This window comes from Acomys minous, assembly GCF_964271855.1.
Source record: "Acomys minous genome assembly, chromosome: 1".
Taxonomy (NCBI): Eukaryota; Metazoa; Chordata; class Mammalia; order Rodentia; family Muridae; genus Acomys; species Acomys minous.
The window spans coordinates 138579777-138605308 of record NC_140483.1 but is presented as its reverse complement, the minus strand read 5'-3'; the positions used below and the strand labels follow the sequence as shown (position 1 = coordinate 138605308).

At 41.4% G+C, this 25532-nt stretch overlaps 1 pseudogene across 1 annotated transcript in view; it reads left to right on the top strand.

Moving 5' to 3' along the window:
• Nucleotides 1-15048: 15048 nt before the first annotated feature.
• Nucleotides 15049-25532, top strand: part of LOC311606780 (ATP-dependent RNA helicase DDX18-like) — a 35293-nt pseudogene continuing 24809 nt past the window's right edge. The window contains exons 1-2 of the transcript in view: nt 15049-15400; nt 15500-17009. The product of the transcript in view is annotated as an ATP-dependent RNA helicase DDX18-like (transcript). The remainder of the gene's footprint in view (nt 15401-15499; nt 17010-25532) is intronic.

Genomic DNA, 25532 nt, shown 5'->3' with positions numbered 1-25532 from the left:
GTATGAAGACTAAATCTTTCACTCCTATGATGGTTATTTTTTTTTGTCAGCTTGACACAATCTAGGGTTAGCTGAGAAAAAGGAACTTGAACTGAAACCTCTGCCCCCCCCCCCCAAAAAAAAAACTTCCATCAGATTGGCCTATGGTCAGTCCTGTAGGGCAATTTCTTGACTAATAATTGATATGGGAGGATCCAGCCCACTGTTGGGGGGGCACTTCCATCCTTGGGCAAGTGGTCCTGAGAGATATGGGTACCCGAATGTGAGCCTGAGAGCAAGCCAGCAAACAACATTTCTCTGTGGGCTCTGCTTTAGGTTACTGCCTTGATTTCCTGCTCCAACTTGCCTCAGTGATGGACTGTGACCTGGCAGCTGTAAAATGAAATAATTCATTTCCTCCCCAAGCTTCCTGGGGTGGTGTTTAGCACAGCAGAAGAAATCAAGCTAGAACAATCTCAATCACTCTGCCCTCTGTGCCCTCTGTGACTAGAGACCATACGACTTTAAATACCGTTGGCTTGCAATTGGCATATTGCCCCCTGTATCCTTGGCAGCATGCAGAAACTCCAAAGTTGCGCATCCAGCATCCCACTGGACACTTTTATTTGGAAGTCTAGGCAGGATCTTGAAGATGTAAAATTAAAGTAATACTCTCTGTGTACCTGCGCCCAGGCCACACCTCCCAGGAAGTGTCTCCATCCTTCAGCCTCTGGAGATTAAAGCTCAGAATCATTCTTGACTCATCTCTGCCACCGTGCCAGTATCAGCTAAGTAATTCTGAAGCATGGCGAATGCCTTCATGTCCATTTCTGCTAAGACCATAAGACCGTATTCTTGGCTTGCTGGCTTGCTTACTTGCTTTGTTTGTTTGTTTCCCTTTATCTGTTTCTGCAAATTCCTTTGTCTCTTACTTCCTTTTTTAACAAATGTTTGGGTTAATTTAAATTGTATAATTTTATATACATTTTTAAGAATGGTGCTCATAAAACAAAAGAATGTTACATTTAAATTTTATGAAGCTATGTAGTGTTTTTTTTTCCCTTTGAGACACAATCTGGATTCAGTCTTTTAAAAAATGTTCTTATTTAATATGTATGTGTGTTTTGTCTAGATACATGTATGTATACCACATCTGTTCCTGGTGCCTGTGGAAGCCAGAAGAGGATGCTGGATCTAATTGGAACTCGAGAAACAGATGGTTGTGAAGCACCATGTGGGAGGTAGGATATGAACCCAGGTCCTCTGCAGAGCAAGAAGTGCTCTCAACTGCTGAGCCGTCTTTCCAGCCTCAACAAGCTGCACTTCTCATTTATTTATGCATTGCTTTATTCACTTGTTCATTCATTTATTTTCTTGTCTTCAATACATCCCGACTACGGTTTTTCCTCTTTCCACTACTCTCCCCCAAATCTACTTCTCTTCCTTTTCCCTTCAGAAAAGAGTGGGGCCTCCAGGGATATCCGCCAAACAGCATGACAAGATACAATAAGACTAGGCACATACTTTCCTAACAAGGCTGGATAAGGCAAGCTAGTAGGAAGAAAAAGGTCCCAAGAGCAGACAAAGGCATCTGAGATACTCTCCAACTCTCACTGTTAGTTCCAAAAAAATACCAAGCTGACAACAATAACATACATAGAGAGGTCATGGTGCAGACCCATGCTGGCTCTGTGATTGTCATTTGAGTCTCTGTGAGCCCCTAGGAGCTCTGCTTGATTGATGTCTGTGGGCTGTGCTCTCCTAGTCTTCCCATCCCCTCCACCTCCCACAATTCTTCCTTCTCCTCTACCACAGAGTTCCTGAGCACCAAGAGAGGGACCCTATGGAGATCTCCAATTTGGGCTCCCTCTCTGCCTAACATTTGACTGTGCATCTCTGCGTCTGCTCCCTTCAGCTGCCGGAGGAAGCCTCTGTAATGATAATTGGGCTAGGTACCAACCTATGAGTATATAAGAATAGCATTAGGAATACTTTATTTATTTATATTTTTATCATAGGCTTCTGGGCTGTGTCAGGTATTGGCTCGCTCTCCTGGTGGAGGGGCCTCTAATTAGACCTGTCATTGGTTGGCCGCTCCCAAGGTTGAAGGTTTTGTGGCTGGCTTGGTGTCTCAGTCACATCCCTGGAAGCCTTGCCTGCTTACAGAGGGTGGCCAGTGCAGGCTCCGAATCCTCTATTACTAGGAGTCCCCACTAGGTTCGCCCTTGTAGAATCCTGGGAGTTTTCTACTACATGACATTTCCACATCCTCCTTCTCCTCAAGCCCTCCAATTCCAGCGGTCTCCTCATAATCTCTCCCTTCGTTCCCTCACACACTCCTGATCCCTTCTCTTTCCATTCCCACCCGCCCAGTCCACTTGCAAAATCTATTCTATTCCTCCTTCCCAAGGAAATGTGTTGTTTCTCTTAGAGCTCTCCTTATCACTTCGCTTCTCTGGGTCTGTGCATTGTAGAACGGTTACTGTGATGGCTGTGCTTGGTTGTCAACTTGACTATATCTGGAAGGAACCACAATCCAGAAATGGAGGGCACACCTGTGATCTGGATCTTGAGGCAGGAGGAAGGACAGCATGTCTTTGACCTAGATCTTGAGGCTGAAAGACACAGGCTTTTGAGCCAGATCTTGAGGTGGGATGGCACTCGTCTTTAATCTAGATCTGGAGGCACACCTTTAATCTGGCTCATACCTCCTGTTTGAGGCCTTTATATGGACGATGGAAGAAGGAAGGTGTTTGATCTCCATCTGCTTGTACTCACTTTGCCAACGCATCCATCGAAGCCTGCTTCTTCAGGACTTCAGCTTATACAGAAGACCAGCGGAAACACCCGGTCCCGTGGGACTGAGCAGCTACTAGATGCTTGGACTTGCCATTCCCAGCAGGCCATTGTTGGATTAGCTGGACTGTACCCCGAAAGTCATACCAGCAAAGTGTGTGTGTGTGTGTGTGTGTGTGTGTGTGTGTGTATACACATAAAGAGATTCATTCGATAAGTGTGTGACTCTAGAGAACCCTGACTAATACAACTATCATTTGCTTAACATCTAATATCCACCTCTAGGTGAGTACATACCATGTTTGTCTTTCTGAGTCAGACAAGTTGTTCTAGGTAGTACTTTGACAGTTAGCTATCCCTGCTAGGCATGGTGCACACACCCGTACAGTAGTCCCAGCCCTGGGGAGGCTGAGGCAAGAGGAATGTGAGTTTGAAGTCAGTCTGAGCTATATAACAAGACTCTTGCCCATGAAAAGAGAGAAATAAAAATAAAAAGAATTCTTTAAATGTGTTTGTGGACACATTTGGCAGTCCAAATACCAAGGAAATATGGGCTTCCTGGATCCAGGACTCTAACCCCTGACATTATTGCCTAAAATGCTCTGATATCTAGGAATATAAAACTTAGAGGAAGAGACTTTCCATGGTAAGATCAAAGCTTTGAGTAAATTGAAATGTGAAGTCTTCTGTTGGCCCTCAAGATTCTTCCTGGTTTTGTTTGTTTGTTTGTTTATCTGAATTTTATGTGGTTTAAAAAAACAAAACAAAGAAAATCCTGGTGGTGGTGGTGTATGCCTTTAATACCAGCACTTGGGAGGCAGAGGCAGAAGGAGTTCGAGACCAGCCTGCCCTACAAAGCGAGTTCCAGCATAGCCAGGGCTATATAGAAAAAGAAAAAAGAAAAAAGAAAAAAAAAAAGTCTGTCCCATGCTGTGGCATATGTGTGCACGCATTGATAAAGTAAAAAAAAAAAAAAAAAAAATCAACCAAGAGGTAAACAATATTACAGGCTCACAGCAAAATAACCTTACAATGCTTACTGCTGTTTATTTGGTATTAATCTGAGTCTTTTCTTTCAATAATATGTGTGTATGGCACCCGCTTGGTGTTAGAGGATTATCTTTTGACTCACTGTGGTAACTGATGTTTAGCTTTACTGTAGCTCCTTTGTCTCCCCACCTCCCACACATATTTGCATAACAATTGTTAGTCCATATTTAGTGTTTTCATGTGATGATTCATAACTATTACTCTCTCTGAGCTAGAAGGTAACATCCTTTTTCATGATAATTATTATCTCAAGTTTTTGTTTTATTAATTTTCACTGGGGTTTTTGTATTGGGTTCAGAGGATCAAACTTGTGCCCCATGCTTATGCAGCAAGTACTTTACTGACTGAACCATCTCTGCTGCCTCCTACTCACATTTCAAAGGGTATTTCCTTGTTGATTAAAAACAACAACAACAACAACAACAACAACAACAACAACACAGATCTCATCTTAAAGGGAATACAAGATAGTTTATTCTGGAGCCATTTTGAGTGACCAAGGGGCAGGAACACAGATTTAAGTTACTCCAGATTCCATGTTCCAGTGGGGAAGCTGCTTCATGAAATTTTTTTATTTCACAGAGCAAAGAAAGACATAAGTCAAGGCAAGTTTAAAATACATAAGTGGGTACAGCAGAGAGGTTGTTACAGCAAGACGGAGGAACTTTTCCATGGGTTGGTGCTCTCTGATGCCACTCTCAGCTTCTCGGGAAGCTAGTTAGTAGTGATAACTTAACAGATTCCAAAAAGTTTCTATCAATTACTCACAAGAAGCTAGTTCAGGCACAGAGGTGGGCAGGGAGAGGGCTAGAAGTAGCCCAAGATAAGATAATTAGCCGCTGGACCTGGAACATTGCAGTCTCTCACAGTACTGCAGCTTGAATCGGTCTCTGCAGACATGGCTTCTCTCCAGGAGCTTTTGTTCACATTAGTAACTCAAATCCCACCCATTTAAACACAAGTATTATATTAAAAAAACCTTCACGTTTACATCTGGTATGTTTTCCACAGTGTCTTAGTTTGCTTTCTATTGATGCAATAAAGACCACAGCCAAAAGCAACTTGGCAAGGAAAGGGTTTATTTTGCCTAAGTGTCTTTTCATAGTCGGTCACTGAGGAGAGCCAGAGCAGGGACACAAGCCACAAAAGGAACCACCTGGAGGCCAGAACGGCAGCAGCGGAGGCCGGAGGCCATGGAGGAGTGCTACCTACATTGGCGTGCTTACAAGGTCATGCTCAGCTAACTTTTTTAATCCCTCCCACCACCTGAGCAGGGGTGGCACCGCCCACGGTGCCCTACTAGCCCTCCCAGCATCAATCAACAACCAAGAAAATGTCACACAGACGGGCTGAAAGGCTCATCTGATGAAAGCGTTTCCTCAGTTGAAAGGTTCTCCTCCCAGGCGACTCTGTATGTGTTCCGTGGACCAAGGTAACCGGCACACCGGCAGTACCACGAATCTCTGTGCGTTGTGTGTTCCTTCCATCTGCCTTCTTTCCTTCACGCCTCATTTCTGCTTCCCTTCCATCCTCTCTCCATCCTCCCTCTCCCCTTTCCTTATTTAAGACAAAGCCTTCCTGCGTAACACAGAGTGGCCTTGACTTTAAGATCCTGCAGGGATTATAGGCGTGCATCACCATGCTGGTAAGCCATGCCACTTCAGGATGTGCAGCCAGCATTCACCAGGTCTGCCCGCCTATTTATTCCCAGAGATCCTTCCCCGAGTCACCACTCCATATGGACAAACATCTTTTGTAGAGCCCTGGTCCGTGTCACTTTATAACTTATGTTGAGAATATTTTTAGGATACCTTCTGTGCTGTAGAGTGGTTGAGACAGGTGTGAACTGTATGCACTTGTATATTTATTCTCAAGGGTCTCTTTTTGGCTACTCACCACATATTCCTAATCATTTTGCAAGCAATGGTATCAACTCTTAACTGTTCAAATGAAAACAGCCAGGAGAGTCAGCTGTTAAGCAATGCTGTACGAGGCACACAGGATACCGAAAAACCATGTTCCTGAGTGACCATAGACATGTAAGTAGGAGAGTTGTGCCACTTATTTGTTATTTTTTAAATATCATCCACACGAGAACTTGGTACCATTGCTCACTCACTGAGTAGAGAGTACAAAACACAAGTACCCAAAAGAAAAATGAAAGGTATACAGTAGCCAACAGGTGTGGCACCTGCCAGACAGCTTTCATGTGGTACAGAGGGTGCGATCGTGTCCTGGTGTGAGAGCTACTTACTCTCTGGCTGCAAGAAGTCACAAAGTCACCTGTGCTCAGGAAGTGTAGGGTGGAACTGAGTTTCAAAGTCCTGCAATCCTGTCATCTCCTATTTTTTATTTTGACAAACTTGAAATTTTATAAATTGAAAGAATAACACAAAGAACACCTTTCCACTCTTGCCATGTTTTACTAGTGTTACCCTGTGGTCATATTTTATTTCTTTTTTTTTTCTCTCCTTCATATTCATCTAAAAATCTGTCTGCCTACCTACCTACCTACCTACCTACCTACCTACCTACTTACTTACCTACTTACATATATATATGTTCACCCATCCATCCATCCATCCATCCATCCATCCATCCATCCATCCATCCATCCACTCAACTATCATTTGTTGTATTGTTTATCTTCAGCACTGCCTCTCAAGAGCAAGGACTGAAGGGGTCACACAGGGAAGTCGAGGCTTGGCACCATGAAGGGAGCCCATGGGAGGCTACTAGTGAAAGTGCAGGCCACTTGCAACAGAAGACTCTAGCATTTTTGGAGATGCTGGGACCATGGGATGACCACCAAGAAGAGCAGCAGCTGTGGAGTGGAGCCTGCTGGAGCTTGGAAAGCAAACTGTGTGTGCCGCAGAGGGTGGAGCCAGCGAGGTGACCCAAGCCCATTGGAGGAGCCCAGAAGATCGTGAGTGGAACCCAGACGTGGGGTGTTGAGTTATTTACACTTTGGAGTTTGGTTTTGCTTTGCTTTGATTGTGACTGTGCCCTGGTTTGTTCCTCTTGAAGTAAGAAAGTATTTATTTATTTTTGATTTACAGAAGCCCATAGTTGAGAGACTTAGATTTTAAAAGACCTTGGCTTTTTATTCAGGATTGTTTTGGTTATTCTGATGTGTGTTTCAGGATTGTTTTGGTTATTTTGATGTGTGTGTGTGTGTGTGTGTGTGTGTGTGTGTGTGTGTGTGTGTGTGTGCGCACACACATGTGTTTCCATATGAAGCTGAACATTTTCTTTTTAATATCTGTGAAGAATCTTGCTGGAGTTTTGATGTGGATTGCATTGAATCTGTAGATTACTTTTGTTTGATAAGATGGCCATTTTCAGTGTATTCATCTTACTGATCCCTGAGCATTGTAGGTCTTCCCATCTTTTGATATGTTCTTAATTTTTTTCTTCAGTGTCTTAAGGATTTTTAAAAATCACATAAGCCTTCCGTTTGCATGGCTAGAATTACCCCCCAACATAGTTTAAGGTTATTGTGAAAGGTTACTTTCTTTCTATGATTTCTTTCTCATTCTTAGTCATTTTTATATAGGAAGGCTACTGATTTTGTGTATTAATTTTGTGTCCCAGATACTTTAGTATCCAAGTATAATTTTTAGGGTCAGTTATGTATACTGTCATAGCATCTGCAAGTAAAGATGCTTAGACTTTTCCCTTTTTAATTTGTATCCCCTTGATCTCCTTCAGTTGCCTTACTGCTCTAACTAGAACTTCAAGTATTATACTGACTAGATATGGAGAGAGGGAAAAACCTTGTCTTGTCCCTGATTTTAGTGGAATTGCTCTGAGCTTCTTCCCATTTAAGTTGATGTTGGCTATAGGCTTGCTGGAATTTGCCTTTAGATTTGTCCCTTGTATCCCTGATCTCTGGAGTACTTTTATCATGAAGGGAGAACTTTTATCGTGAAGGGATGTTGGTTTTTTTTTTCCAAAGACCTTTTCTGTCTCTAATGAGATGATCATGTGGTTTGTTTTTATTTGTTTGTTTGTTGTTGTTGTTTTGTCCTTCAGCTTGTTTATATGGTAGATTACATTTAGCTCTAGTGTTGGGGGATGGTCTGATGTATTTTGATGCTAAACTAATTACTGTTTGCTGTCTCTGTGACCTACCTTTTGCTTAATAAAAAGCCATCCCACCTGGGCAGGGCAAAGGAGATAGGTGGGGCTAGGAGAAAGAGGAATTCTGGGGAGAAGAGAGACCACCAAGCATGAGGAGGAAGGAGAAAGACTCAAGGAAGAGAGGAAGGCCACCATGGGTTAGATGGAGGAGGAGCACATGGCCAGCATGGATGAAAGATTCGGCCCAGATGAAGTGCATTGACAAATATTTGGGATTATGGATGGATGGGAGGTAGCTGATAGAAGTTATTAGAAACAGATTATATGGGATTGGGGCGGGTATCACATACCTGCACCACTATGGGAAATAGTTTAGAGAATTAATGTCTGCCCTGCCCCAGGTTAACTAAGGCTATTTTAAAATATAACAAGTGTCTGTGTCTTCATTGATCGCTAGCCGGGCCTACTGATAATACAGGTAACACAGATAACTTAAAAACAATACCCTAGCACTACTCTGTTTAGTTTTTGTCTAGTGAGAGTTGGGTATTGAAATCACCCATTATCACTGTATGAAGGTCAATATGTGATTTAAGTTGTAGTAGTATTTCTTTTATGAACTTTGATGCCCTTGTGTTTGGGACCTTAATATTAAGAATTACAAAACTGTCTTGGTGGATTTTTTTTCCTTTAGTAAGTATATAGTGTCATTTTCTATCCATTCTAATAAGATTTGGTTTGAAGGCTATTTTGTCATATATTAAAATAGCTGGACCAACTTCCATTTTAGGTTTGTTTGCTTAGAATATCTTTTTCCATCCTTTTACTCTAAAGTGATATCTATCCATGATGTTAAGGTGCATTTCTTAGATGTAGCAGGAGGTTGAATGCTGTTTCACACTCATTCTGTTAGTCTGTATCTTTTTATAGGGTTATTGAGACTGTAGGTGTTGAGAGTTATCAATGACCAATGTTTGGTTCCTGTTATTTTGTTGTGTTGGTATATTTCATTCCCTCTATTATAATTTGCTGGTCTTATATTTATTTATTATGTTTTCTTGGGTGTGGTTTACCTTTTCAGGTTGAAGTTTTCCTTCTAGTGACTTCTGTAGGCCTGGATTTGTAGATATATACTTCTTGAATTTGATTTTATCATGTAAATTCTTTCTCCATCTATTGTGATTGAAAGTTTTGCTGGGTATAGTAGTCTGGACTGGCATCTGTGGACACTAGGAGCTGGCAGAACATCTGTCTTGACATTTTTGTCTTTTAGAATCTTCATGAAGAAGTCAGGTGTTATTCAATAGGCCTGACTTTATATGTTATTTGGTCTTTTTCCCTTGCAGCTTTTGTTATTCTTTCTTCTGTACATTTAGTGTTTTGATTATTATATGCCAAGGGGAACTTCTTTTCTAGTTCAGTTTATTTGCTGTTTCCTATGCCTCTTCTACCTTGATGGGCACCTGCTTTAGGTCAGGGAAATTTTCTTTTATTACTTTGTTGAAAATATTTTTTTGCCTTAAATCTGTTTTTTTCTTCTTCTTCTTCTTCTATACCTAGCATTCTTAGATTTGGTATTTTCGTAGAGTCCAGATTTTCTGGATGTTTTGTGCATGGATCTTTCTTTCTTTCTTCCTTCCTACCTTCTTTTCTTTTTTGTTTTGTTTTTTACATTTTTATTATTTTTTCTTATTTTACATATACATTATTATCATTACACACAAATACAATAAACTACATGCATCAAGAAGAACCATGAAACAATCAGGAATTATAAAAAATGTTACATTCATGTTTTGGCTATTGGACTCTTGGTGAGTCTAAAATTCTGAATGTAAATCAATATTTATCATATCTCATCTCTATCAACTTAAAACATCTATCTAGACCTAAAAACATATTAACCTTTAAACAACTAAGCTTAATTATAAAACTAAACTATCTGATCTTCAACCCCATGAGAGACTTGAGAAGGAATAAAATTACTGAGTAAACCAGAAGTGCAGGTTAGCAGCTTCCAAAATGAAAAATGACAGAGACAGTTTGCTGTCTGAACAGTCACCCAAACTCTCTATAATGCTGGAGCATCATCTTCAGCCTCTGTCCCAGTATAGCTGCCAGACATATTTGTGAGGCAGGCAGTATTGAGGACTTGCTTACCCTGTCTTGGCAGAGTTTGGCCATCAGTTCTGCCCACATTCAAGTTTGCCCAAATTTAAGCAGAATTCTGTCTGTGGAAGAAATGAGGACATTTTGCCCAGTGGCTTATTTGGACATTTAATGCCATATCCATAAAGAGGTTCTTTGATGCTAATCATCTTCTTTGAGGTAGGCTGGGTGCTGTTAGGAGTTAACCTGTCTTGTTGTCAAATAATCTTTAAAATAATAAAAACATCTTTAAATGCCATATTCTATAGGTCTCTGAGGCTATTGAAAACCTTATCTGGTTTACCTTGTCTATCTATAGAGTCATATCAATCTCTTAAACCTAGGATATATATTCTTGTGATTAAAAATAGACTAGTAATTGACATGGCCATGATTTTATCAACTAACAATTAGCTTGTATTACTTTATTATCCTAAACAGCCTGCAGTAGCACTTTCAAATATTGGAAGTAAACTTTGTATTCTACTTGAGTTGTATGGGTCCAATACCTTATATTAGAGTAAAAAACAAACAAACTATATATATATAATGTGTGTGTGTGCAGGATAATCTTAAATTTTAATTCTACACCAATGTATCAAAATTAAACTTATTTTGTACCACTATACAAAATTCTATACCAGTGAATTAAAAATAATCTTATTTGTGAGTAACAATTAAGGCCTTAAGTTGAGGAGTAGATTCAATAATCTACTTTTTATCCTATCATTCCTGTATATTTCTAAATTCCCCCTTCTTTCTTTTCAACCCCTACCTCCATATCTACAAAAGAAAGGTAAAGGAAAAGAGAGACATCCCTAAGTCCAACCTTATTTTCTCTCTGAGTAAGACCAATAATAACTTATAACCAACTCCCAATGAAAATAAATATCTGTAGCCCAAGAGAGCAACCAAAAACCTACCCAACCACTCTTAGGGGAAATAGGGCATTGTTCTCTTAAGGTTTCTTCTGGCTGATTTGGGGCAAATAATACCTTTGTGGGGGCCAAAATAAAATAGAGGAAATGGTTAAACAAGCTAAGACTCGCATCAGTTTCTAAATTTTGAGAAATTCAAGGCTTAATAGAAGTCCTCTGTGGGACAGTCTTAAATGCTGGATCAATTGGGATTGGAAGCTTTCTTCGAAGCTGTCCTGTTCTGATGAGGAACAACAACTGAAGTGCTTGGTTCTGGAACATGAGGGATGTGTCCAGCATGCTGAGAGGAATGAAACCTGTCAGATTTGATCCAGCATCAATGTCTAGTTCTTTTGTTCTGAAAACATAAAATTTCTCACAAGCATTATACAGTCCTAAAGTTATAAATGTATAATGTGTGAGTGATACACAGAGCAATTAAGGCTGGCTCTCTGCTCTTTGTGTGAGCAGAAAAAAGCCATATGTAACTCTTCATTCATGCCATATGAAGAATGGCATCTAATAATAAGTCACAGGGACTCTGACCAACAAGAAGCCTTGTCTATGCATAGACATTCATGTCTCAGCCAGTCTCAGAGCTATTCCCATGTAGTGAGATTAGCTATATAAGTTATCTGTTTGTTCTGCAGTTTTAATTCTTCACATCTTGATTGTAACCCCTTTCCTCATTGCCTCCAGATGCCACCTCCCCTCCCTGATCCTCTCTCCCTCCCTCCCCTAGCCTCAGAAAGGGAAGCCCTCCTCCCCTAACACCTGACCTCAGCCTATCACGTCTCATCTGTACTACCTGTATTCTCTTCTTCTGTAGCCTGGCAAGGCCACCCTGGCAGGGGGAAGTGATCAATGTTGAGGGGCCAGAGTCCATGTCAGAAGTAGTCCCCACTCCCCATGTTGTGGGACCCACAAGGAGACTGTGCTGCCTATCTGCTACATCTGAGCAAAGTGTCTAGGTCTACATCATACATGGTCCTCGGTTGGTGCATCAGTCTTTGTACTGTAGTGTGGTTATCCTGTATTAGGTGGTTAATATCCACTTATAAGTGAGTATATACCATGTGTGTGTCTTTCTGGGTCTGGGTTACCTCACTAAAGACAATCTCTTCTAGTTCTATTCATTTGCCTGCAAATTCCAAGGTTTTCTTGTTTTTAATAGCGGAGTAGTATTTCATTGTGTGTAAATGTACCATAGTTTCTTTATCCATTCTTCAGTTGAGGGACCTCTAGGTTGTTTCCAGATTCTGGCTATTACGAATAAAGTTGCTATGAACATAGATGGGCAGATGTCCTTGTTGTATGGTAGAGCATCTTTTGAGTATATGACCAGGAATGGTAGAGCTGGGCCTTGAGGTAGAATTATTTACAATTTCCTGAGAAAGTGCCAGATTTATTTCCAAAGTGGTTGTATAAGTTTGTACTCCCATCTGCAATGGAGGAGTGTTCCCCTTTCTCTGCATCCTCACCAGCATGGGTGAATTTTTGGTCTTAGCCGTTTGGATAGATGTAAGATGGAATCTCAGAGTCAATTTGATTTGCATTTCCCTGATGACTAGGAATTTTGAGCATTTCTTTGAGTGTTTCTCAGCCATTCGATATTCCTCTGCTAAGAATTCTCTGTTTAGCTCTGTACTGCATTTTCTAATTAGAACACTTAGTTTTGTGGTGTTTACATTCTTTAGTTCTTTATATATTTTGGATATTATACCTGCTTTCTTTCTTTCTTTTTTTCTTTCTTTCTTTCTTTCATTCATATTTAACATTTTCTTTGACTGAGGTATCCATTTCTTCTAAATTATCTTTAATACCTGAGATTCTTTCTTCTGTCTCTTATAGTGTGTTGATGAATCTTGCCTATGAAATTTCTGTCTGAGTTTCGAATATTTCATTCCCAGTTTTCTCTCTGTTTAGGTTTTCTTTATTGATTCTATTTCTACTTTCATGCCTTACTCCATTTTCTTAATTTCATTTCACTATCTGTTGTATTTTCATAGACTTCATGAATGAATTTATTCATATCCTCTTTAAGGACCTCTAACATATCCATAAAGATTATTTCGAAGTTCTTGTCTTGTGATTCAGGTATACTGCCTTTCTCAGCACCTACTGTCATAGGGTTGCTAAGATCTAGTGGAGACATCCTGTCACGGGTGATATTGATTGTGGTTTTACACTGGCTTCTAGGCATCTGGGTTGGGGATGGTTGTAATTCTTTGTGATTATATCTGATCTTGTCTTTGTTGAATGGGTATTCTGTTCATTTGGTTCTGTTGCCCTCTCTAGTTCTTAAGAGTGTGGGGCAGCTGTGTGTTTCCTGGTGGAAAATGTTTCTGAGATCCTGAAGGTGTGGGTGGCCACTGGAGGTTCTGGGTATGATATGTGTCTAGGCATTGAGTTAACTCTTAGAGATGGGTATAATCTAGTATGGGGCACTGAGGAGGTCTGAGAGAAAGAGGAAGAAAATCAGGATGTGCCACCAGGTTCTCTGTGATCCCTTGTGATCCCTGGGCCAGAGAGGGAGGAAAGGCCACATTACGTGGTTTGCTATAGATCTGGGGATAAGACTAGTGGATTGAATTTGAATGGAATGAGGGAATGTGAAGAGTGTTTACCTGCTTGTAAGTAGCTGCAGGAGTTGGACAATTCTATTTTCTTAACAGCTGAATAGTTCCATTGTGTAAATGGACCACGTTTTCATTATCCACACATCAGTCAACACACACCTATGCTCTTTCCGTTTCCTGGCTTTGTGAACAGAGCAGTAATGAGCATGGCTCAATGTGCATGTCTAGTGGGATATAGAGTCACTTATGCCTAAGAATGGTATAGCTGGGTTCTATGGAGGATTTATTTTCAGCTTTTTTGAGGAACCTCCACACTGGTTTGTATAGTAGTTACACTGTTCACATGCTCACCAAAAGTGTTCTCCTTTCCTATGGCATCTGTTGCTATTTGCTGTTGTTTGTTTTTTGATGTTCACCATTCTCACCTGGATAAGATTAAATTTTAAAATAGTTTTAATTGTTATTTCCATGGTATCCAAGGTTTCAAAACGTTGTACCAAAAGTGTTTCTCAGTAGTTCATGTTTTGTCTTTTGAGAACTCTCTGTTTAGTACCATTGTCCCATTTTTTTAAGTTGGATTGCTTATTTTCTGGATGTTTAGGGTTTTGAGATCTTTGTATTTTCTAGATACTAACCTTATGGCAGATGTACAGCTGGTGAAGATTTTTTATTCTGTAGTATGCCTTCTTCACTCAAGTAGTGGTGTTCATGGCTGGGCAGAAGCTTTTTAGTTCCATGACACCCTGTTTGTCAGTTGTTGGTCTTACTGTCTGTGGTACCAAGGTCCTGTTCAGAAAGTCCTTTACTGTGCCCCTAAGTTCCAGCATATTATCTGTTTCCTTTTCCACAGCATTCAAGGAATTTGGTCTTTTGTTGAGGTCCTTGACCCATTTGGAGTTGAGTTTTGAGCACAGTGGTAGATACGGATCTTTTTACATTCTTCTGTATACAGCCATCCAGTCTGACCAGTGCCATTTGTTGAAGAGTCTGTCTTTTCTCCAACATGTATATTTGGCCTCTTTGTCAACAACCAGGTGTCTATTAGTTGTGTGGACTGTCTCTGTATCCTCCTTTCTGCTCCACTGTTTAATGTGTCTATTTTTATGCTGGTACTATAACTGTTTTATTACTATGGCTCTGTAGCACAACTTAAAGTCAGGGATGGTGATACTTGCAGCGCTTGTGTTGCTCAGGACTATTCTAGGTATCTGGGGAGCTTGTGCTTCCACATGAAAGTTAAGATTATCTTTCCAATTACTGTAAAGAATTGCATTGGGATTTTTCTAGGAACCTCTCTCAATCTGTAGACTGCTTTTGGTAGGCTGACTACTTCTCCAACACTAATCACACAGATTAATGAGCATAAGATATCCTTCCGATCTTCTGGTGTCTTCTTCAATGTCTTAAAATTTTTGTTGTACACACTTCCGAGTTCCAACTGTGCGTGTGCACCTGCTGCTCCGTGCAGACGGGCGGTGCGGCCCGGCAACAAGTTGGTGCACTTACAGGTGAAACTCCTGCACAAGACGATGGAGAAACAGAATTTGGCCAAGCTGCGGCAGCAGAACCTAACGCTGCAAGAAGCATCAGACACAGGCCTGTCACAGTCTCAAAATGGAGCTGTGTCTGAAGAAACAGTAAAAGTTAGGAAAGTTAAAAAAAAAAAAAAGAGTCCCTGAAGCATTCCGTGAACGTGGATTCAGCAGAAGCGCAAAGTGGAGGCATTTCTGAAGAGACAGTGCAAAACGCAAAAGTTAAAATACCACCCCCAAAACTTACCACTTTAACCAATGGAGAAGCAGCGTTGATGCCATCTCCTGATTCAGAACCAAAAAAGAAAAAGAAGAAGAGGAGGAGGAGGAGGAGGACAAGGAGGAGGAAGAGGAGGAAGAGAAGGAGGAAGAGAAGGACGAGGAGGAGGAAGAGGAGGAAGGGGAGGGGGAGGAGGAAAATGGTAGATGATGCTGGGCCTGGCATCAAAAAAGCAAAAACAGAAGAAAACACTAAGGCTCATGAAGAACCAGAAGATGGTATGGAGAGGCCAAATGACAGTGAGGTGCCCAGCCTGGCTCTCGGACTGATAGGTGGTTTTGAGGACACTTCATTTGCTTGCTTCCTTGTCTGATCCCATCAGTGAAAACACTCTGAAGGCTGCAGAAGAAATAGGCTTCAAGCCCGTGACTGAGATCAGGCATAAAATTATCAGGCCACTTCTGGAAGGCAGGGATCACCTGGCAGCTGCAAAGACAGGCAGCAGCAAGACCGTCGCCTTTCTCATCTCTGTGATCGAGTTCCTTATCATGGCCAGGAATGGAACAGGAAGCCCTGATTCTCTCTCTTACCCAGAGAGCTGGCCGTGCAGACGTTTGGTGTTCTCGAGGAACTGATGACGCACCACGTTCATACATATGAGCTGATCATGGGTGGCGGTAATAGGTCTACGGAAGCAAGCACAGACACTCATCAATGGGATCAACATAATCCTGACCGCCCCAGGCCGGCTGCTTGACCACATGCAGAATACTCCACGGTTTATGTACAAGAACCTACAGCATCTGGTTATTGATGAGGTTGATCGTATCTCGGATGTTGGGTTTGGAGAACAATTAAAGCAAATTATTAAACCTTTGCCAGCCCGCAGGCAAACCATGCTCTTTTCTGCCTCACAAACTCAAAAAGTCGAAGACTTGGCAAAAATTTCTCTGAAAGAAGAGCCATTGTGTGTAAGTGTTGATGACGATAAAGAGGTTGCCACTGTGGACCACCTTGAGCAAGGATATGTTGTTTGTCCCTCTGAGAGAAGATTCCTTCTGCTTTTCACATTCCTTAAGAAGAACCGGAAGAAGAAGAAAGTGATGGTTTTCTTTTCATCATGTATGTCTGTGAAATACCACTATGAGCTACTGAACTACACTGACCTGCCTGCCTTGGCCATCCATGGAAACCAAAAGTAAAGTAAGCGAACAATCCCTTTCTTTCAGTTCTGCAATGCAGATTCGGTAATATGCTGTGCACTGATACAGCAGCCAGAGGGCTGGACATCCCTGAAGTGGACGGGATAGTTCAATACGACCCTCCTGAGGACCCGACCTTGTCAGTAGAACGGCCAGGGGCCTGAATGGAAGAGGACACGCCCTGCTCATCCTGCGCCCTTGGGAGTTGGGTTTCCAACGTTTCTTGAAGCAATCCAAGGTTCTTTGAATCAGTTTGGCTTTTCCTGGACTGAAGTTTCTGATATTCAGTCTCAGCTGGAAAAGATGATTTAAAAAGAACCACTTCCTCCACAAGTCGGCCCAGGAAACGTACAAGTCCTACATCCGAGCCTCTGACTCGTACTCTCTCAAGCAGATGTTTAATGTGAACAACCTAAATTTGCCTCGGGGCGCTCAGTCTTTTGGTTTTTAAAGATGGTCCTTTCGTTGATCTAAACGTAAGCAGCCATGATGGCAAGCTTACAGTGGGCTGGAGAGATGGCTCAATGGTTAAGAGCACTGTCTGCTCATCCAAGGGGCGCGAGTTCAGTTCCCAGCAACCACATGGTGGCTCACAACCATCTATAATGAGATCTGGTGTCCTCTTCTGGTGTGCAGGTGTACATGAAGGCAGAACGCTATATACATAATAAATAAATCTTTAAGAAAAAAAAAAAAAGAGAGGCAGCAGCAGTGGAATAGGCTACCAGAAAACAGAAGATCTTTAAACACATCAGAAAAAAAAAATCAGCAAGAAGCCAGCAGCCTGCAGGCAGTTCTCTCACTGAGGGGAATAAATAGCCTTTCACCAGGACTGACTTTGCCCTAATTCCATCCCTCCCCCTTTAAAAAAGGAACTTTTATCACCTTTAAGATCTTTTTGTCTTTACTATGATGGTGATATTTTATTTTAAAATATTCTTATAAAACCAATTATCTCGTTGTTAAAAATGTTTTTAATTTTATGAGTCTTTCTCTTCCTTAGATTTTATTCTGTTATTTTTTGAGACTATAGTAAAATGTATTGTTTCCCTGGTTTGTTTATCAGCGTATTTTTTATTTGTATATAGGAAGGCTATAAAGTTCTTTGTGTTATTTTGTGGCCTTCTACTTTGCTGAAAGTGTTTTATTAGCTGTGGAAGTTTTCTGGTGGAGTCCTTAGAGTCTCTTATATGAAACCATATCATCTGTAAATAAGGAGACTTTGGCTTCTTCCTTTCCTACTTGTATTCCCTTGATCTCTTCCACTTATCCTATTGCTCCAGCTAAGACATGCAGCTAACTTGAATAGATATGAAGAGCGGAAATATCCTTGTCTTATTCCTGGTTTTAGTAAAAATGCTTTGAATTTCTCTCCATTTAGCATTGTGTTGGCTCATTGTAACTTGTCTTTATTATATTATGAGTTGTTCCTCACATTTTGAGATTCTCTGGGACTTTCATCATGAAAGGATATTGGAGTTTGTCAAAATAATCATGTGGTTTATGACCTCAAGTCTGTTTATGTGGTGGATTATGTTTATTGGTTAATAAATGTAATGGTTCAAGTGTGTGGAACCATCCCTGAATCTCTGGGATGGAGTCAATTTGCTCACAGTAGGTAATCTTTTTGTGTCCTTCAATTTAGTTTACAAGTCCTTTGTTGTAAACTTTTGTGTCTATATCCATCAGAGTTATGGGCCTATAGCTTTCTTTTCTTTTTGTTGGATCTTTGTTGCATTTGGTACTGATCCAGTTCTTCTTTGGAGGCCTGGTAGGATGCTGCATTCTATCCCTCTGTTCCTAGTTATTTGGGACATTTCAGGTTATTGTGTCTATTATAGCTCCATTTAGAGCACTAACCTCACCTTGATTTAATTTTGGTAGATCATATATATTTAGGAACCAATCCATTTCTCTTACGTCTTCTAGTTTAAGAGAATACCGATTTTTTTTTAGAATACTGATTTTTTTTTTTAGAATACCGATTTTTTTTATAGTATGTCCTTATAGTATGTCCTATAGTATGTCTGCTGAGCTTCTTTAGCATCTGTTGTAATGTTTTCCATTTTGTCTCTGATTTTAATAATTTGGATTCCTTCTCTCTTTCTTTTGGTTAGTTTGCTCTTAAGTTTGTCCATCTTGTTAATCCTTTCAAAGAACCACCTCTTCTTTTCATTGATTCTTTGTATTAGTTTTCATTTCTAATTAATTAAATTCAGTTCTGACTTTTATTATCTCTTCTCATGTAATCTTTTTGCCTGTTGTTAGTTCTTGTTTTTTCCAAGATCTTCAGGTATAATATTAAGTTATTATTGTGAGATCCTTCCAGGTTTTTAATGGAAGCATAAAGTGCTATAAATATAACCCTCATGGCCCCACAGTTAGTTTCTGTACAATCTCCAGAATTTGTGTAAGAAATCGTGCTTTGTTTTGTTTTAAGGTACCGTAATTTGAATGTACCCAGTTAAATTTAATCCTCTTTGTATTAAGACACTGGCATCTTAATATATATTATTTGGGCTTGGGGCGTCTTAGAGGCAATTAAGGTTAGCTGAAGCTAGGAGAAGGGAGAGAGGCTAATCCAATGGGCCTGTGGCTATAAGGACACCCTGCCTCACCTTGTGATAACCTGTTCTCCCTGTCCACCCTGGGCTACCCTCACTAACCTTGACCTTTTCAGCCTTCAGCATCTTGAGCAGATAAACCTTTCTTATTTATAAATTACTCAATCTGCAGTATATCAGTTATAGCTACAGTAATCATCCTAAGACAGTGAATACAACTATAAGAAGAAAAACAATAGAACTTCCCCTATACCCCTCAACCCCCCACCCCCCACCCCCTCACCCCCCCCCCCCCCGCAGTGCTGCTTCCCTTTTAGAGAAGTGAGCTATTTTAAACCCAAGCACCCACTTGGGGATTGGTGCTTTTAGGAAGCTGTCATCTCCCCTCACTGAGTGCTGCTGAAAGGAAATGTGAGAGAAGCCACCCCTCCCGTGCAGTGAGCTCTGGAGCTGAATGAATGAAAGAGCTGCTGTTCTGCCCTATACCTCCCATCCTGCAGTTAAGAAAAATGCCCCCCCCCCACCTTGAGTGTCTAACTAGACTGATTTAATAAAACAAGATAATTCTGGATACGAGTCTGTGCAAAACAGCAGAATATAAAAGAGCTAATGAGAGGCCCTTGAATGCATGTCATTGTCTTTCACAAAGCGCTGTTTTGTCTCACTGTTTTCATCTAGGACTTCTTGCAAAACAAGAGGCTTTGCCTGCTGCAGCACGGGCTGCTTAGCTCTTGGAGAACTGACAGATATCACACCTTCTCTTGCAGGGCTGGGCTAGCCTTCAATCACTCTTTTCCCCCCAGTTGCTGTGCAGTAAGTGTGACAATTAGAACAATTATTTGACTGTCCTACAGTGGGATTCAGTAGCAATCAAACGAATGAAAACTACATTGTAGCCAACAACAGAGTCTCCTGCCTCTAATGACCTTGGACTGAGCGTGGCAAGGAGAGGTCCTAGAATCTATCAAAATAGCGAGGCTGCATAAACCTGGGTGTGGTTTCCCTCATCTGGAAGCTCTTCTGAGGATACTGTGCATGAGACAAAACATGAGTCTAGTCTAAATATAGTTGGCGCACAAAAGCTACTTAATCGCATTTTTGCCTCATGAAAATATCATAATACATCTTGGAAGATACTTTCATCCTGTTACTGATTTGTATGCTCCCCACACTTTCTCATATTTAAAGCTCTGGTGATATAGACATTAAAGGGCATAACTATAAAAGTGGGGGATTCTTCCTGGATAATGTAGCTAGACAATGGAGGTCCCGGATCATGGTAGTTCCAAGTCCCTGCTTCCTGTCAATCTTCTTTATAGTTATTTTTTTTTTGGAGATCCCAAAATAGTAAAAAAACAAGGTGATGATGCTCTAATACATATGTGTGTGTTATATGATGCATTTTATACATGTATACACATATTAATACGAATGATGTAAGAGATTGGGAAGGAAGCCAAGTAGTCCTCAAATAGCTGTTTTCAGCATGTTATCATTTCAGAGTAGGTGAGTAGGTGAATGCTCAGAAACTGTTAGGTATCTATGATGCTCAATATTGATTGTCAACCTGATGGGATTTAGACTCACCATAGAAACAACCCTTTGGGCATGTCTGTGCAAAAGTGCCTATAGTGAGTTAACTGAAGTGAGAAGACCCACTCTAAACATACACAATACCATTCCACGGGCTAGGGCCCTTGTGCTGTGAGGTGTCCACGGAGGAGAATACTTGTATATTGGGTTTAAACCAATAGATAGTCTTTATTAGCTGTCTGGTGGCACAGTGGGTGTTCTGGATTCCAGTGCAGCCCCAGGCCTTTCTCAAGATGAGCTTTTAAGCACAAAATCACATTCTGGGTTGACAAGCTTTAGTTAACAAGAACAGCTAACCAGAAGCAGAACTACAGGAGCCAAGAAGCAAGGTGAGTTCAATCGGAGACTTTCCCAGAACTGTGGGCTTTGATGGAGCAGGTCTTTGTTTTTGTATTGACTGCTGGTGCCATCTGCGTGCTGTATGGCCTGAGTGGCAATTCCATCATGGAGTCATTCTTGCCAAGGCCTCTGAGCCCATTACGCTTGACTGAATAAACAGAGAGGGCTAGCAGATGCCAGCACTCATCCCTCTTTCCTTCTTACTGTGGATGCAATGTGGCCAGCCATCCTGAGTCCCTGACACCACGACTTGCCTGATGTGACAGATCATGTCTTTGAACTGTGAGCCAAAGCAAACCTTTTCTTAAGTTGTTTGTCAAGCATCACATGTCCTGGCAACAACAACAACAACAACAACAACAACAACAACAAAAGGCAGTGGGAGTGCACCTGCTGCTGTGAAAAGCCTGACCATGTGGTTCTCAGACCTTTGGGGCTGGTGTTACAGAGGATGTGGAGGGGAGATCCAACATGGTGGTGCCAATCCTGCATGTATTGGATCAGCAGAATAGCAGTGATTCCAGAACAACCACCAGGCCATGGCTTTCCACCCCAAAACTCCAGTCTGTGTTCCCAAGATGAAGGGAAAGCCCATGGTCAAGGAAACAGCAGGTCCAACCTCATGTCACCCAGCTAATCCTGGGGAAAGACCCTGGGTTCCACCAGAGTTTTTCTGAGTCTGGGTTACCTCAATCAGGATGATATTTCCATTTGCCTGTAAATTGCATGATATCTTTGTTTTTGATAACTGAGTAATACTCCACTGGGTAAATGTACACATTTTCTCTACCCAGTCTTCGGTTGAGGGACATCTAGATGGTTTCTGGCTATTATGAATAAAGCTGCTATGAACACAGTTGAACAAGTGTCATTGCGGTATGGTGGAGTATCTTTTGGGTAAACCGGGAGTGATATTGAGGTAGAATGATTCTTAATTTTCTGAGAAATTTCTAGATTGATTTCCAAAGTGGCTGTACAAGTTTTCACCCCTGCCAACAATGGAGGGGTATTCCTCTTGATCCACACCCTCACCAGCAGGTGCTGTCACTTAAGTTTTTGATCTTAGGCATTCTGATGGGTGTAAGATGGAATCTCAGAATCATTTTGATTTGCACTTCCCTACTGACTAAGGTCAAGATTCCTCAGTTGAGAATTCTCTGTTTAGCTCTGTACCCCATTTTAATTGGATTATTTGTTTGCTCATCTTCAATTTCTTGAATTCGTTATATATTTTGGATATTAGGCCTCTATCGGATGTACAGTTGATGAAGATCTTTTCCCATTCTGTAGGTTGCTGTTTTGTCCTCCTGATGGTGTCCTTTGCCTTGCAGAAGCTTTTCAGTTTCATGAGGTCCCACTTATTTTTTTGCTGATCTTAGTGCGTGAGCTGTTGGTGTGCTGTTCAGGACGTTGTCTCCTGTGCCAATGCATTCAAAGCTATTCCCCACTTTCTCTTCTAGCAGATTTAGTGTATCTGGTTTTATGTTGAAGTCTTCGATCCACTTGGACTTGAGTTTTGCACATGGTGACAGATATTGTATATATTTGCATTCTTCCTTTTGAAGTTGGATTGAATATATTTGCATTATGAAATGGCTTTGTACCTATGAAGACCAGGGTGGAAGATTATGGATTAAAAGTGATATTTCATTATCAAGTTAACAGGAGTTGGAGTGCTGATTGGTTAATCTTGATTGTCAACTTGGTGAGATTTAGAGCCACTGTGGGAAACAAATCGGAGCACGTCTGTGACAGAGATCCTAGGCTGGCCTGGAGGAAATGAGAGGATTCATCCTAACTGTGGGCAGCACCATGCTACCAGTTGACTTCCTGGACTGAATAAAACGAAGAGAGCAAGCTGACTGTGAGAATGCATCTCACTCTGACTCCTGACTATGGATGCAGTGTGACCAGCCACCTCAAGCGCCTGCCACCATGATTCACTCACCACGATGAACTGTCCCCCTTAAATGAGCCAGAAGAAGCCTTTCCTTCCTGTGGCTGCTGCTTGTCCAGTTATACTAAGTAACCAAGAGCCTTTCCTTATCATCATTGCTAATTGTAAGTAAGATGTATGGCTATTTTGTGTGTATATATATATATACACTTAGTGCTGTGTAAATGTGCACACTTGGTGCCCATATACATGTGTACACTCAGTGCCTGTGCACATGTGTACAGACTGTGCCATGGCACACAGACCTGACCTTAAGTGTTGAATCCTTGTCATTATTAGTAATTGTGCATACTGTTTTTACTTTTTAATAATATAATTATATGTTATAATATATTTATTGTACCATTTCCCCCTTTCCTCCCTTCAACCCCACTTATGTACCCCTCTTTCTTTCTTTCAAGTTCACGGCTTCTCTTTTCTTTTTCTTTCTTTTTAAAAACCGTTAATAGAAAATTCACACAGTATATTCTGATCATGGTTTCTTTTGCTCCATTTCCTCCCAGATCCTGTGCACCTCCTCACCCATCCAACTTCACAACTTCCCTCTCCTCTCTCTCTCTCTCTCTCTCTCTCTCTCTCTCTCTGAGTAGATGTTAGAAAACAGACCGATTAAAACAATAACAATGAAAAAGCACAAAGAACACGCACACACACAAGCATAAAAACACAAAATTGGAAGCCATAATATACAAGCAAAAGACTAGTAAGATTTTTTTTAAAGCCTAAACAAAGTACTGTAAGACAAAGCAATCTACAAAACCACCATTGAGTTCACTTTGTGTTGGCCATCTACTGCTGGTCTTGGGACCTGCCCTTAAGTGTGGTTTATATACCCAGTGAGATCACATTGGGGAAAATTATTTTTTCCTTTGTAGGCTATGGCCTCTTTTTTGGTTAATTGTTGTGTCATGCTTATATATATTGTGTGACCTGAACTAAGAGGCCTCATTATTACTATTTGTGTGTAGCACACACAACTGTTTCTTTTACACATGTACACTTGTGTTGCAACATGGTCCTGAATGAAGATTCTTAGGTGTCAAAATGTCTGGTCAAACTTATAGTTGAACCAATCTAAATTAAAGGAAAGGTTTTTTTTTTTCATTGTGGGGATATTCATTCAACATAAAAAATCTCTCTCTCTCTCTCTCTGTGTGTGTGTGTGTGTGCACGCGCGCGCGCGCGCTCGTGCGCCATGGTGTAAGTGGGATCAGAGGACAGGAAGGGTCTGGATCCCCTGGAGGTGGGTTACAGGAAGTTGTAAAGTGCCCGATGTGGGTTCTGGGAACTGAACTTAGTCCTCTGGAAGAGCAGCAACTGCTCTTAACCACAGACCCCCTCCCAGCCCCACTTGAACCACCTATTTCAGTGCCGTTAAGTGCATTCATATTGTTGGGCAACCTTTGGCGCTAAGGGTCTGCAGAACCCTCTCATTTTCATCTGAATCTTTGTACCCATTAGGCACTAATTCCTCCCTCCCTCCTTCCCTAGCCATTTGATGACCAGTTTAGCTTCTGTCTGTGAATCTGACTTCCTCCTGAATGTGGAATATTACATTTGGTCATACATTTGACCTATTTTGCCAAGCGTTTCTCTAAGGTTCATTTATGTGGCGGCAAGTGTCAGAATTGTAGTCCTTTTCAAGGCTGAATACAAAGCTTCATTAAAAGTAAGGTTTATGGGAGGGACCCTTGGCTGCAGCTCACAGACCCTCTCTTTGCCCTCCCTTGTCTTAATAAAATGTATGAATGTTTAATGAGACGTGTGGTCATGGCTCCCCAGTGCAGACCTTCTGGGATCATTTGCCCTTGAATTGAGGCATCAGGCAGCTGCATTAGTGCTTGTGTCTGCATTCTGCCACTCAGGAAGTTTACCATGGGCACACAGTCAAGCTAAACCATATGACACAGCCTGTATACGGCCTGGTTTGTTTTTTTTTTTAATGTACCCAAAGTGCAGTTTGATGTAGCTTCAGCTAGTTCTTTGCAGGTCTTCTCAGGTTTGTAAAATGTAGGCCAGTCACTGCCGAGGGCATGGGAAGCCAAACACAATGGATACCAGTCCCTGTTGTCGCACAGTCAGTGTCTGAGGCGAACAGTTGGCAAATGTGGGAGGGAAGTGCATGGCATGTTGGAAGATCAAAATGAAGACACTTTAGAGAAGAGACTGGGTGCCCCAACTCTAATAGCAAAAAAATTCAGTTCAACGTTGGAAGTCGCCATGGTCTTCAACTGCCCCAGCACTGCTGGCAAGTGTACCTTGCAGGTAGGAGAGTCAGGCAATCTCCTAACCTGAAGCAGAGCAAGGCTCCCTGAGCCCTTCCAGGCCCTCTCCACACCATCTCACCCTTCTCTTCTTCTCCCTGTCCCTCCACAGAGAGTCCTTTCCCTGTCACTACTGCCTTACCCCGTTGAATTAGCTTGTGTATATGTCTCTTCCAAGCTTCAGTAAGCCCAGGTCTCTCCTCAGAAATTGTCCTCACCCTGCTCACTGTGACAGCGCCTTCCTCTCACACTGCCGCTGTCTCTCTCATTCCCTTCGTCCCGCTTTTGAGATTTTCCACTTGATGTTGT